This window comes from Pipistrellus kuhlii, unplaced genomic scaffold, assembly GCF_014108245.1.
Source record: "Pipistrellus kuhlii isolate mPipKuh1 unplaced genomic scaffold, mPipKuh1.p scaffold_m20_p_6, whole genome shotgun sequence".
NCBI classification, from domain to species: domain Eukaryota; kingdom Metazoa; phylum Chordata; class Mammalia; order Chiroptera; family Vespertilionidae; genus Pipistrellus; species Pipistrellus kuhlii.
The window spans coordinates 56,665,847-56,677,919 of record NW_023425562.1 but is presented as its reverse complement, the minus strand read 5'-3'; the positions used below and the strand labels follow the sequence as shown (position 1 = coordinate 56,677,919).

The following is a 12,073-nucleotide window of genomic DNA, read 5'->3' as shown; positions in this document are numbered from 1 at the left end:
TGCACAAATTTCATGCACTGGGCCCTTAGTCTATATTAAAAGTATAATAGGCTGACCAGACAAACCACCTTCTGGACATCATTCTGAATGTCCTTCTGGACAAAGCTGCAGCGGCGAAGGACAACGCAGAGGCAGTTAGGGGCAATCAGGCAGGCAGGTGAGCAGTTAGAGGTGATCAGGCAAGCAACCCCATGCTCCAGGCCTCTAGCTATTAACTACGTTTGCTAATGACTGATTACTATAATCCTGTTGCATTCATTTCCCTTAGCACCTTACGCGCAGGCACACCATTTTTCTCCACTAATACCAGCAGCTGATATTTTAGCAGTCAATTGAGATGTCATTAGTCTTGTATTGACTTGTTTGGTGTGTGCCACAGGAAATATTCTTTCAAACAAGAAAAATAGGTTTGTGTTACGCTTATTAATTTATGCAGTTATTCAGTGTCTGGTAAGTTAATGTTCAAGAAAAAGTATTAATTTTTGTTAAAATGTTCTATTACTTTATGTTTGGTGGATCCCTGCTCCCAAGTGCAGGTTCCTTGAGTCTGCACATGTTCCCAGGTGTGGGGTGGGAGACCAGTTGAGAAAACCATCTGCTGTCAGTCCTTCATCAAGTGACTGACTGTCCTTTTCTCTCCTGCTTTCACCCACGGGGCCCAGGGACGGGATATGGGACTGGGGAGCTGTCACAAGGGCTGGCTTCTCCTCCTCCCCACATAGGCGTTGACAAAACCACACACACATTTTCAAATCACATATGGCTTCTTTGACCCCATCAAATAACTTTATTCACACAAACGTCCCTTAATTTACAAAGCCTCAGTCATTCATACACAATAGGGGCTCCACAGTGTTCAAGGAACTTAAATATAATGTATCATACCAACCCAAGTAAACCAAGTACAAAAAATATTCATATAAAGTTGTTCACACGTAGGTCCTAGATTACCAGCTTCTGTGCAAAAAAAGAAAATAAGGAAAATAGGTTTATTAACTAGTATTTGAAACAAACTTTGAGCCTGGGTAAATCTTCCCTCACTGAAATGGCCCCACACAACTGTTCATCATCACAACATATTCCTCTGCTCTGATGGAAAGAGGTCCTGGGGCACGAAAGTGGTCTTTTAAAATGTCACTAAATAAACTCCCTTCCTCCTGTGGCCTCCCTCCGGTGACCCCTGCAATCCTAGGGCCGCTCCGGGCAGCCAGTGACAGTCAACTTGGACATCACACCTCCTGCTTCCCCTCCTATGGCATCTCTCCATGCTCTCAGGTGGACAGGATCAGAGATGGTCCTGGGCCTATGTTGTCCTGAAGGCCGTGGCTCAGCCCAGTGTGGGATGATGGCTGAGGCAGTGTCTCTGGGCCTCAGCCCCAAGCCTGGTGGCCAGAATCGAATAGTTCAAGTTTAGCTATTGTCTTCCCAGGAGACTCAGCAGCTGCCTATCTGGGGACCACCAGACAGACCTACAAGGGTAAAGGTGCTACAGGAAGCAATAACCCAAGAGCCCCACTGAAGAGTCAGGCCACCAGTGCCCCAGATGTGTGTGGGGGCACCAGCAGGATCAAGGGTGGGAGGCACACTTGGAGGGAAAGGCTGGAAGCCCAGGTGACATGGAGCATGGTGAGAACGGTCAGGATCCCCTTCTTAGGGGCAAAAGACTAACTTGCTTTTCCAAGTTTCCAAGATACCCCAAAGTCAGAACCTAGATGTTCGCCTGTCTTCTAAGAAGGCAAACAGTCAACAGCATAAAAAGGAGAGTTCCACAATGTCAACTCTTTTCCTTTTCTTAGAAAAAGACTGAAGAAAAAAGAAAAATCTTATTGCTCCACACACTGGTTTCTAGGAGGCAACTGATATGTTAAGGAGCTGAGGATCTTGGAGGAAGGAATGCAGGTGGGGAATGTCCCGGGCCAGGAGGCTGAGGAAGGTGGCCAGTGGTCATAGCACCGCAGGGTCGGGGAGAAGAGGGAGCGCAGGAAGTGCCCCTGGCACCTCTGGCTTCGTTCATGCTGGAGCCACCGCCGGCAGTGCCAGAGGCCAGGCCCTGTCCCGAGTCACTCTCCACCTAGTGTTGGGCACCCTTCCCCTCTGGCTGTAAACAGGGTATTTCTCAAGTAAACATATACACGCCCTCAGAAAGGCAGCCACGAGGGGCAACCACATCCGGGCAGGAGAGGTCCTGTCCTCCTTCCCAGTGCCTCCTGGAGATGAGGCTGAGGCCTGCGACTTAGTCCCCAGTGCCCAGAGGGCTCAGATGGAGCCAGTCTTGTATGAATAACCATGGCATCCTCCTGGCTAGAGGTAAAAGGCAGGGACGCGCTGGATAGTAAGAGGCAGAGTGCAGCTGCCTAAAGCATTTTCCATCCTCAGCTAAAGCTGCTAGTGGTGGGCGGGGAGATGTGTACCTGGCTGCAGCCCTCAGGAAGGGATGGGGGAACCCCATGTGGCTATGGGTGAATGGGAGGGAGAGTTTAAGAGACAGATGGACCCAAACAAGGAGGAAGACAGACTCCGAGGCAGCGGGGTCTGGCCAGGGAAGACAATGGAATAAGGCACTATGTATGACCTGTCTTGCTGACTCCTCTCACTTAGGGGGCAACCAGGCCCAGACTCTCCTCCAACAGGCTCTCCTTTTCAGACTGGAGAAGAGAATAACGGACTGCTATTTTAAGGTTTGGAAACTTCTGGAACCTGGACATGCTTAACAAACTTGGTGGCACTGAGGTGCTGCACCACCAAGCTGCTGCCAGGCCTGAGACGGGTGGAGAGGGTGAAAAGGCAGGAAGAGGCGAGGAAGCCGACCATGGTGGGAACAGGTGGCAAGTGGCTGAGAAAGAGGACAGGGGCCACCCCCTCACCCCAGGCTAGTCCACAGATTGGACTGACTCAGGACCGGCGCCCAACTTCAAGTGGACACAGTGAGAGAGCGGGGGAAGTGGGGGAAAGGAGACAGGCACTTGGGCTAACGAGCTGGCCCTCAAGAGCTGGGGAAGGTCACATCCACCCAGGAGGCTGGGAGCCCTACCAGGTAAGGGTGCACGGAAGCTGGCTCCTTAGGCTCCCCACCTCACCCGGAAGTTATGGACATCCTGTCATCTATAGGGGATACCCTGGCACCAGGAAAAATAATCAAGGGGGTGCACTGCAGCTCCAAGACCTACTCAGAGCTAAGAGGCTGGGGAGGGCAGAAGGAAAAAATAATAAGCAAAAGGCAAATAACTTGTTAGGCTTGAGCCCTCACTGAGGACTCCAGAACCCAAGCTGCAGCAGGGAGAGGGAGCTGCGAGTTTGGGGACTGTTTTCCCATTCGCTCATGTGCAGACAGCTGGCCGCAGGGAAGACAGGAGGTAGGGCAGGTGAGTGCACTGCAATTAGGGGATGCTGGGCTCCCCACAGCCCAGGTGCAGCTCAGAGCACACACAGGTCGCCCTAGAAGAAGCGATAAGAGACAGGCGATCACAAAGTATTTCAGCCTAGGAATGGATGGGCCTGGTTACCACCTGCAGCCCTGTTGGTCCTGCTACCACCGCCAGCTGTCTGCCCAGGAGGAAGGAGACTTGGTATCTGAGGAGCTTGAGAAACGGCTGAAAGAATTCGAGCAAACATATTGTCAAGTTTGAGCTGACACTGTGCTAGCCTCTCCCAAACGCCCAGAGCGTAGGACCGGAGCTGCTGTGGGGAAGGCCCCCTGTCATACAGAACTGAAAGGCCCTCCAGCGATCTCCCCTACTGATCCACTGCCGGCTTAGAGAAGCAAAAACAAACACAAACACGAAAGAGGAATTCCTTCCCCCTCCCCAAAGACCCTTTCCGGCTTGGCTGTCACAGGATGGAAAGTCCTGGAATAGCTAACACAGAGCCCAGGTGACACAGGGGGCCAGCACCGAGGGTTCCTGTCCTGCCCGGGAGCTGGCAGGGGGAGGACACGGGGGGGACGGGACGAAGCCAGGCTCAGAAGCCTGTGACAAGGGGCTGTTGAGAGCAGAATAGCAGGTACACTGACCCTCCTGGTGGGTTCCACCACTGGGGAAGCTCTAGGTGGCAAACCCACAATCAGGCACCTAAAAGCTGCAGGGGCCTGCCCAGTCACCCCCCTACTCCGGGCTGTTCCATCCTCTTCCGGTCACACACATTTACAACTAACAGTGTGCCCTGGGGGGGAGGGAGATGGCAGGACACTGTTACCATAAGTGATACCAGGGGACCCGGCACAGAGGGCACACCCTTCAGTGCAGCCAACAGCCAGTCCAGGGCACCCTGTTGTATGGCAATGGTCACGACTGGATCGCAGGAGCTCAGGCGGTCTCCGTGACAACCTGGGCAGAGGTTTGGCACGACAGTTTCTTCCTGGGGTCTCCTGCTGGGAGGAAGATCACCAACAGAAACGTAGGCCTGTAGAGCTGGGATGGCTGACTGCTCAACCACCAGGAAGTGGGAGATGATCACGTCTGCCCCGTCCCCCTGCCCCTTGAGGTCTGTCATGAAGGGCAGCGGGGAATGGAGTCCCACCACTGTGAGAAGTCTTGGAGTGGCCGAGGGCTTCCACAGCTTAAAGAGAACACACCCCGGGTGAGCACTGCTTTCCTGACTTCTCCTGGGCAGACAGACGCTGGTCTTCCTCCTCCAGGTGGATCTTGACCCGAGGCCAAGAGCTGGCCGGGAGCAGCGAGGGGTCGACAGGTCCTGCACCTGGTGGGAAGGTGGCCCAGGGGCCTCCTCCTGTCTCCATTCCGTTCTGGGAGAAATGCCCCCATCACCTCGGAGAGGGCCTTTCTCTGGGAGAAGTGAGGCGTTATGAGCAGAACTGAGAAATGGGTAAAAGCAAGGACAAAAACGAAATAGAGCCCTAACCCCTTATGAAAATTAAAGATGAAATTTACACAAATGCTTTGTCCATATTAAATTTCTTTAAAGAAACTGGTGCCTGTCCATAGCAGAGCTTCTGCTCTTTTGAAGTCTTAAATTGTTTAAATTAAAAAAAAAAAAAAAAAAAAAAAAAAAAAAAAATTAAGCGAAACTGAAGGGAGAAAACGCAAACAAAGCTTCACATTGCTGGAGCTCCAGCTGTCGGGAGATGGCTGCCGGCCGGGCACCTGTACTCTGCCGTCCTCTGTGAGACTGTGGGTCCCGGGGATCAACCTGGAAGACAGAAGGCAAGGCACGGTGGACACTGGTCAGTGGGCTCGGAGTGCCTCCAAGTTCCAGATCTCCCACGAGGTGCCAGCACCCACCCTATGACCTCAGGGCTGTGATGTGCTGGGGGCCAGGGGAGAAGGTTTCTAAATACTTTATCTGAAGGGAATTTAGCTTCATTATTCCTACCCTGCCCCAGACACACCTGCTTACTATTCAGGTAAAGAAACTGAGGTGCAGGTGAAGTGACATGCCCGAGCTCACGGGGCCTGAGGGGCAGACCCTGGCGGGAGTCCAGGCACACAAATCCGGTCCATCGTGAATCCTGAGCCTCGCTGATGGCTTCCTTCAGTGTTTACAGAAAGGCTGCCGGACCCTAGGCACCTGTCCCGCAGGCCTTGGCAGCCCTGGTTCCCCGCATACTTCCTCATCTGTCTAATTGTGCTGCCATAAAACATCAAAACAACTCTCGAGTTCACTGATCCGATTTTAAGAGACAAGAAAAGTGAGACTCAGGCCTCTGAGAACAGAAACTAACTACTAGGTAGCCAGGGTTCTTCTGTCTTAGGAGAGGCCAGAATCCCACACGGGGCGGGGGGCCCCCGAGCCAGGTGCTGGTCCTGCACAGTTGTGCATTGCAGGGGTCAGGGACCAAGTTCTGGAGCCAGAGCCTGTGGCAGACTCGACAGGCCCTACCACTTCACTGTGGACAAATTTAACCCTTTGCACTCCGAACCATTCTGGACTTTGGCTACCAGCTACTTGACGCTACTTTGCGGTGGACACGTGCATTGAATTAACTCAATTCCCCGTAATCACTAATAAACTGCAATGTCCCCCCTGAGAGGGGACATCCGAGTGATATGCTAGAATTCCGATGTCCCCTGAGAGGGGACAGCGGAGTACAAAGGGTTAAGTCCTCGGTTTCTTGATCTTGTCACCAGTACCTAAATCACAGATTGTTCTGAGGACCAAATGAACTAACACACTTAAAACTTAGAGCATTGCCTAGCTCTATTATTATTAGCTACTAGAGGCCCGGTGCACAAAATTCATGCACTGGGGGCACCTCATCCTGGCCTGCGCCCTCTCATGGTTCAGGATCCCCCGGGAATTCCCTCTTGCAGTCTGGGGCTCTCACAGTCCAGGTCCCCTTGCTCCTTACCACCGCCTGCTGTGGAGGTGGAAGAGGCTCTCACCACCTCTGATGTGCTCGCCAGCCATGAGCCCTGCTTCTGGCTGAGCTGGGGAAGGGGCGAGAGGAGGGGGGGAAGGGAGGGGTGTGTGTGTGTGGCTCAACCAGAAGCCGGGCTCACTGCTTCTCAGCACTGGTGGTGGGGGCAATCTGGGGCCAGGCCAGCTGGGGCAGGGGCTGTGGGAGGTTGAGGCACTGCAGTATCACCTCTGCGGAAGGGGGGCTGTGGGGACTACCATGGCTGGCCTGGCGGAGCCTCAGCCGCTGGTCGTTCTGAAGGTTGTTTGGCTGTCTGGTCTAATTAGCATATTACTTTTATTATTATAGATTATTTGAGAATGGCTTTGGGGCTTCAGGAACAAGACAAGCCATCTGCCCTTCAGGGACCTGTTCTAGTGGAGCCTCCAGCACAAGCACCTACAGAGGTCAGCCTTGGGCTAGCCCTCACCCAACCCAGCTTGAGCCTGATCAGAGCTAAGTGCAGCCCTAATCTAGGCAGGGTGGCACTCAGGGCAGCAATGCTGCAGCCTGAACGTTGGAATCAGACAAACCTTTCATAGTGTGCTAAATTCCCCACTGGCTTCCGTACTCTGTAAGCTCTGTGCAGCCGAGAGTTACCTTCCCACATTACTGGCCCTGAGCTGTCTCACAAACTGGCCATCGTCCTCAGGTCACGGGAAGAAACCTGGCTGGTCCTCAAGAGGCAGTGGAGTGCAGTGATAAGGAGCGGTTTACTTCCTGTCAGCCTGTGTCCTCCTCTGAGAAATGGGGAGGGCTCTATTTTGAGGTCTGAAGGGAATAACTAACATATACCTGGCCACGGCAGGAACTGGCATACTTGATGAGCCCATTCTCTTCCAGCCATCTGTCCCCACCAGAAATGATGAATGTACGAGATTTAAACACCTCGGTCCTCAGTCACTGAACCAGCAACGCCTCTTGGGGCTGGGTGAGAGTGCATGCAAAGGACACACCGTGGGAGGAGGGAACACAGCCTTTTGGAGAGCAACCTGGCCACGTGTTTTCAGAGCTTCTGCCGTGTTTAGACCTATAGATCCTATAGTTCCACTGCGGCAAATGTATCTTAACTGATAATCCTAAACATGAAAAGGACTTGATGAATAAAGATGTTCACTAAAGTATATTTAAATTATGAGGCAGCAAGTCACACAGAAGAGATTTAAGCAAATGATGCATCCATGCAATGGTCTCTGTGGAGGAAATGAGGCGGCTGTGTGGCATTTTGAACATATCACAGCCAAAGCACTTCCCTGGGTTAAGTGGGGAGAAGCAGGCTACAAGTTCCACAGCACAGAATGTGCCTTTAACTGAAAACACTAACTTTTAAACAGGAAAATCTGGCGAAAAAAAATACAGCACCATGTTGTACTTGTCACGGGTGTGCCTTCTTCCACTTTTCCTGTATTTTTAGTACTGAGTGACATCACACTGTCATGCTCTGGTCTGTAATGGAAACAGTGTACTCTAATCAACAGGAAAAGCTGGCAGCTCTGACGAAGAGGTCCATGCAGCAGCAAGCAGCCCAAGAAACCAGACCCACGTCTTTTCTGGACTCTTCCGCATACAGTGGACATGGAGAATTCCCCACATCTGTTAGACCTCCAAGAGGTGAGATGGATTCCCTTCTGTCTCCCAGGTGAGGGGACCCAGTGTCCATTGGTGGAGTACAGAAGGAATCCTATATAATAAAGAGGGAATATGCAAACTGACCATCACTCCGCTGCACACATGACGGTGCCCACAGCAAAGGCAAGGGTTTCCATAACACAAGATGGCTGCACCCAGAGTTCCCCTAACGGGCCTAACACAATCAGCAGGGACCGGAGGCTACACCCTCCCCCCCACTCCTGGCACCAGACTGGGGGACCTCAGGCTGCATCTCCTGTCCAGCAGATCTTGACGGGGGACCTCAGGTCATGCCCCCCGCCTGGTGGGGCTTGACAGGGGACCTCAAGGTGCTCCACGCCCCCACCCCACTGGGCCAGGGGACCTGTGCCCCCCACCCAGTCCAATGTGTGTGTGTGTGTGGGGGGGGGGGGATATGCAACCAGGTCTGTCTTGAGTGATTTTGGGCACACGTGGGTGGGCGGAGGTGACTCTGGGTCCTGAGGTGAGCCCCAGACTCTAACAGGAGGAAGATTTTCATATACATTTTACTAATTTATTTTTTCATCTCTGACACTTCTATTATAGAAAAAGGGCAAATAGCAATATTAAAATATTTCTTCTAATTAATCCCCTCTTAAAGTGCATGAATTTCATGCACCAGGCCATTAGTAGGTGATAAAGGTACTGGAAAGCTATCTGATGTGGAAAGAAAATACTAGAATCCCAGGCCCTTTCCTCTGCTGCTTCTGTTTCCCTGCCTGTTAAGTCCTTTCAACAAAAACCCAGTGATGGGCCTCGCATCTCAATTTTTGGTTTGTAAAAATAAAACCATCAAATCCATGCCCTGTGATGATCCAGCAGCCGTTCATATCCAGTGTTAGTCAGCATGCCTACTGCCTTTAGCAGACAAAGCAGAGTAATCAGGAGACAGGAAAGGGGTGGCTTGGAGAGGACCTCACCAACCGAGAGACACTAAATCCTCATGAAGTAGGACAAGAAAAGCCTGATAAATTGTACAGTCACGTGTGATCTGCTAAAATGATCTCTGGGACCAGTTATGACCTTTTCAACACCACTTTCCTTCCTTCCTGGTAGGACCCAATCGAAGACAACTTCCTCCAAAGGGTGATCATCAGCAGGAAGCTGGCCCCTGACAGCTGAAAAGCAGTGTGGTCAAGGAGGCAGAGGATCTGGAGCCAGAGTCCCTTTTCCATAATAAACGGGTGGAACAGAGTGTGACTGCAGAAGGTCGACTCACTCGTCCTGCACTCTGTAAGAGTTCCTGCGACACCGGCACGCAATGACCGCTGAATCACTGGGTCCCTTGCCAGGAATCAAGGCTGACATTTTCCACAGGCTCCTCCACCCTCCCTCGGCCCCGGCTTTGGCCCTCCTGGTAGGTGTATTGGCTTCACTCTGGGCAGGGACGGGAAATGAGAAGGTCTTCTCTTCTGTGCAGAGGACCTGGACTGAGTGAGTCTCTCCCCGTTAGAGAAGGGGCGGCTTTCCTGGGAGCCAATGGCAGAAGCTGCACTGAAGACAGAGGAGTCCTTTCTTGAGAGGGAGGCTCAGGGTGACGGCCCAGCCGCAGATCTGGGTGGGAACAGCAGCAGACCCTCCCAGGCACTCCCATTCAGAGAGTCTAGGCCTCAACCCCCTGACTACCAGGCTGGGCTTAACTGCTCAGTTACCAGCTTCTACAGGGTTTACCTTGTCCCTTTCAGGGGAACCCCTACCCCTGCCCAGAGGGCAAAGGCACTGAGCAAAAACGGTGGTGTGAAACACCTGTGGATGACACCTGTAGCACACTCTTCCACTGTCCCGATGTGTGAGAATGGATTTGCCCATTTTAAGAAGGAAGTAGGCCCAGAGAGATGGAGCGAGTTGGCCCACGTCACAGAGCTAATGAGCAGTAGAACCACCATTTAGTTCAAATTTTGCAGCCCCTCCCCTACTAGTATTTCCACTATGACAGTCTTCAAGTGTTTTACACCTACCGCCTCACTGCACTGACAACCGAGGTAGGAGCTGCAGTTACTCCAGGTTAGAGACGAGGAAAAGACACTAGGGAACCAAACTGTTCCCACAAGGACACTAGTAGTGTGGAGACTTTCTGAAGTTGGGAGAGCTGTGGTGGGAGCAAGCAATGATGGGACTGGGACTGGGGAAGGAATGGGCTCGCACACTGCAAAGAAAACCATCTGGCTGGCTGCTCAGAGACCACAGCACAGTATAAACTCAAATTGTGGTACTACTGGGTGGTGGCCAAGAATTCACTCTTACCCGAGTTCTCCCTGTAGTCCTGTGTGGTGCTATCACTGTAGCTAATGACACATTTGATATGCTAGATACCATGCAAGATTAATGTGCAATGCTTCCTTTGTCCAAACAAAGGGCCACGTAGGAATTTTCCCATTTCACAGATGAGCAAACTGAGGCTCGAGTGTTAATTTTCAGCACATCATGCCGTGGAGGCACAGAGGTAAGGTCATCTCTGGGTCACAGAGGGTAGGCCTCTCATTTAAATAGGATTAGCTTCAAAATGAGTCATTCCTCACTTATTTAATACACCAAACAAAGCAGCTGACTTTCATACTCAGTTTCATGCCAGCCTAGGGGGGTTCGGTGGCCCAGCACTACTGTCAATTCTAACCTGTTAAAGCCAAGCTTTCTGATGCACCATTCCCCTCAGGCGTGGCTAGCACAGTAGAGCTAGGTGTATGCAGCCCCCTGCACAGTACACAGGGGTCCCGTGGTCAGGGTAAGAAAAATGGGGGTGAGATGACAAATGTGGTAACAGTGTTTTCCGTCTTCAGGTCTACAGAGGGGAATAGGGAACAAAAGCCTAGAGATTATCAAGGCAAACCCACCAGGCACTTCATGGGCCCGAGCCCGGAGCAGGTAGAAATCTAGAAGCAGGTCCCAAAGGGGGAACATCTTTCAGAGAGTGTGCTAGAATGGCAGAGAACGGTGCTCTGTCAAGCGCATGAACTTTGGAGTAGGAAGACCTAAACTCCATATCCCAGCCATCCCAATCACTAGCTTGGACCTTTACTAAGTCAAGGCCCCCAAGTCTCTTTTCCCAACTACAAATATGGGAATGTTGACCTTGCAGGATGTGAAGTCCAGTGACAGCGTTTGTAATAGGCACACAGGAGGTACTTAATAGTTGTGATGGCAGCATAAAATCACACCCCGAAACCCAAAACAAAACCTCACAATCGTCACCAGCTCAGGCAAAAATTTCAGACAAGGCGACTAAGCCCAAGTCAGTCTTCTCTGGAGGTGACAGCCTTTCTGCTTTGGCCTCAGGCTGAATGAATGATGCTGTGCAGTCAGTAAATTAATTTTTTTATTGCCACCCAGTTTCTATAGTCACCCAGTATTTTGAGTTCCTGTGCTTGGCAACCTGAAGCCTCCTGAGAGAAGGAGCCTGTCCCTGCGGGTCTGGTTGCACACCCCCATTGTCCCAGTCCCTAAACCTGTCCCTTCATATCCACCCTTCGAGACACCCTCACACTTCCTCTAGTGAGCAGGCCCAGAATGGACATAGACCCCCACCCCCACCTAACCATACTGTGGGTGCCACTCTTACCACCCTAACTACAAGCTTGCTTAAGGACAGGGACAGTCTCTTGCTTCTCTCGGGCTTCAGGTGGCCAAACACAGGAGCTCAAATACTGGGTAATTGATAGAAACTGGGTGTGCATACACGGCAATAAAAAATTTACAGACTACATAGAATCACTCATTAAGTGTGACAGGATTTTATATAAAGCTATGGTGATGAAAATCCCTGCTTTTGCTCCAGTTTCCACGGAACTTCCCAACCAGCCGGGGCAGCGAAGGCTGCTCCAGCAGCAGAAGAGGAGCTGGGATTCTGCCTGTGCTACCCTTCTGCCCAACAGCATGCCATTCTCCTCCAACCCCGTCAGAGCTGGGTGGGAGAAATGAGGGTCACAAGGGTGACACAGCCCACCAGTAAGAGTACCTGGAAGCTCCTGTCTCCATTCCAGCTCTCTCCGCTACTCCTTTCTTCACAGAGCTGTCTGCCTGATCTAGAGATGGAGCCTGAAATACTGGTGTGGCTACTTGGAGCTGGCCTGGCTT

At 51.8% G+C, this 12,073-nt stretch overlaps 1 protein-coding gene across 8 annotated transcripts in view; it reads right to left on the bottom strand.

The window, feature by feature from the left end:
- Positions 1–753: 753 nt before the first annotated feature.
- STK35 (serine/threonine kinase 35) overlaps positions 754–12,073 on the bottom strand; it is a 40,748-nt gene continuing 29,428 nt past the window's right edge. For 3 of the 8 annotated variants that reach the window (XM_036419630.2, XM_036419635.2, XM_045574868.1), the window contains exon 4: positions 754–5,145. The gene's annotated coding sequence lies outside the window, so the exon portion shown is untranslated. The remainder of the gene's footprint in view (positions 5,146–12,073) is intronic. The other 5 variants (XR_004984546.2, XR_004984545.2, XR_004984544.2 and 2 more) reach the window with 5 other exon arrangements.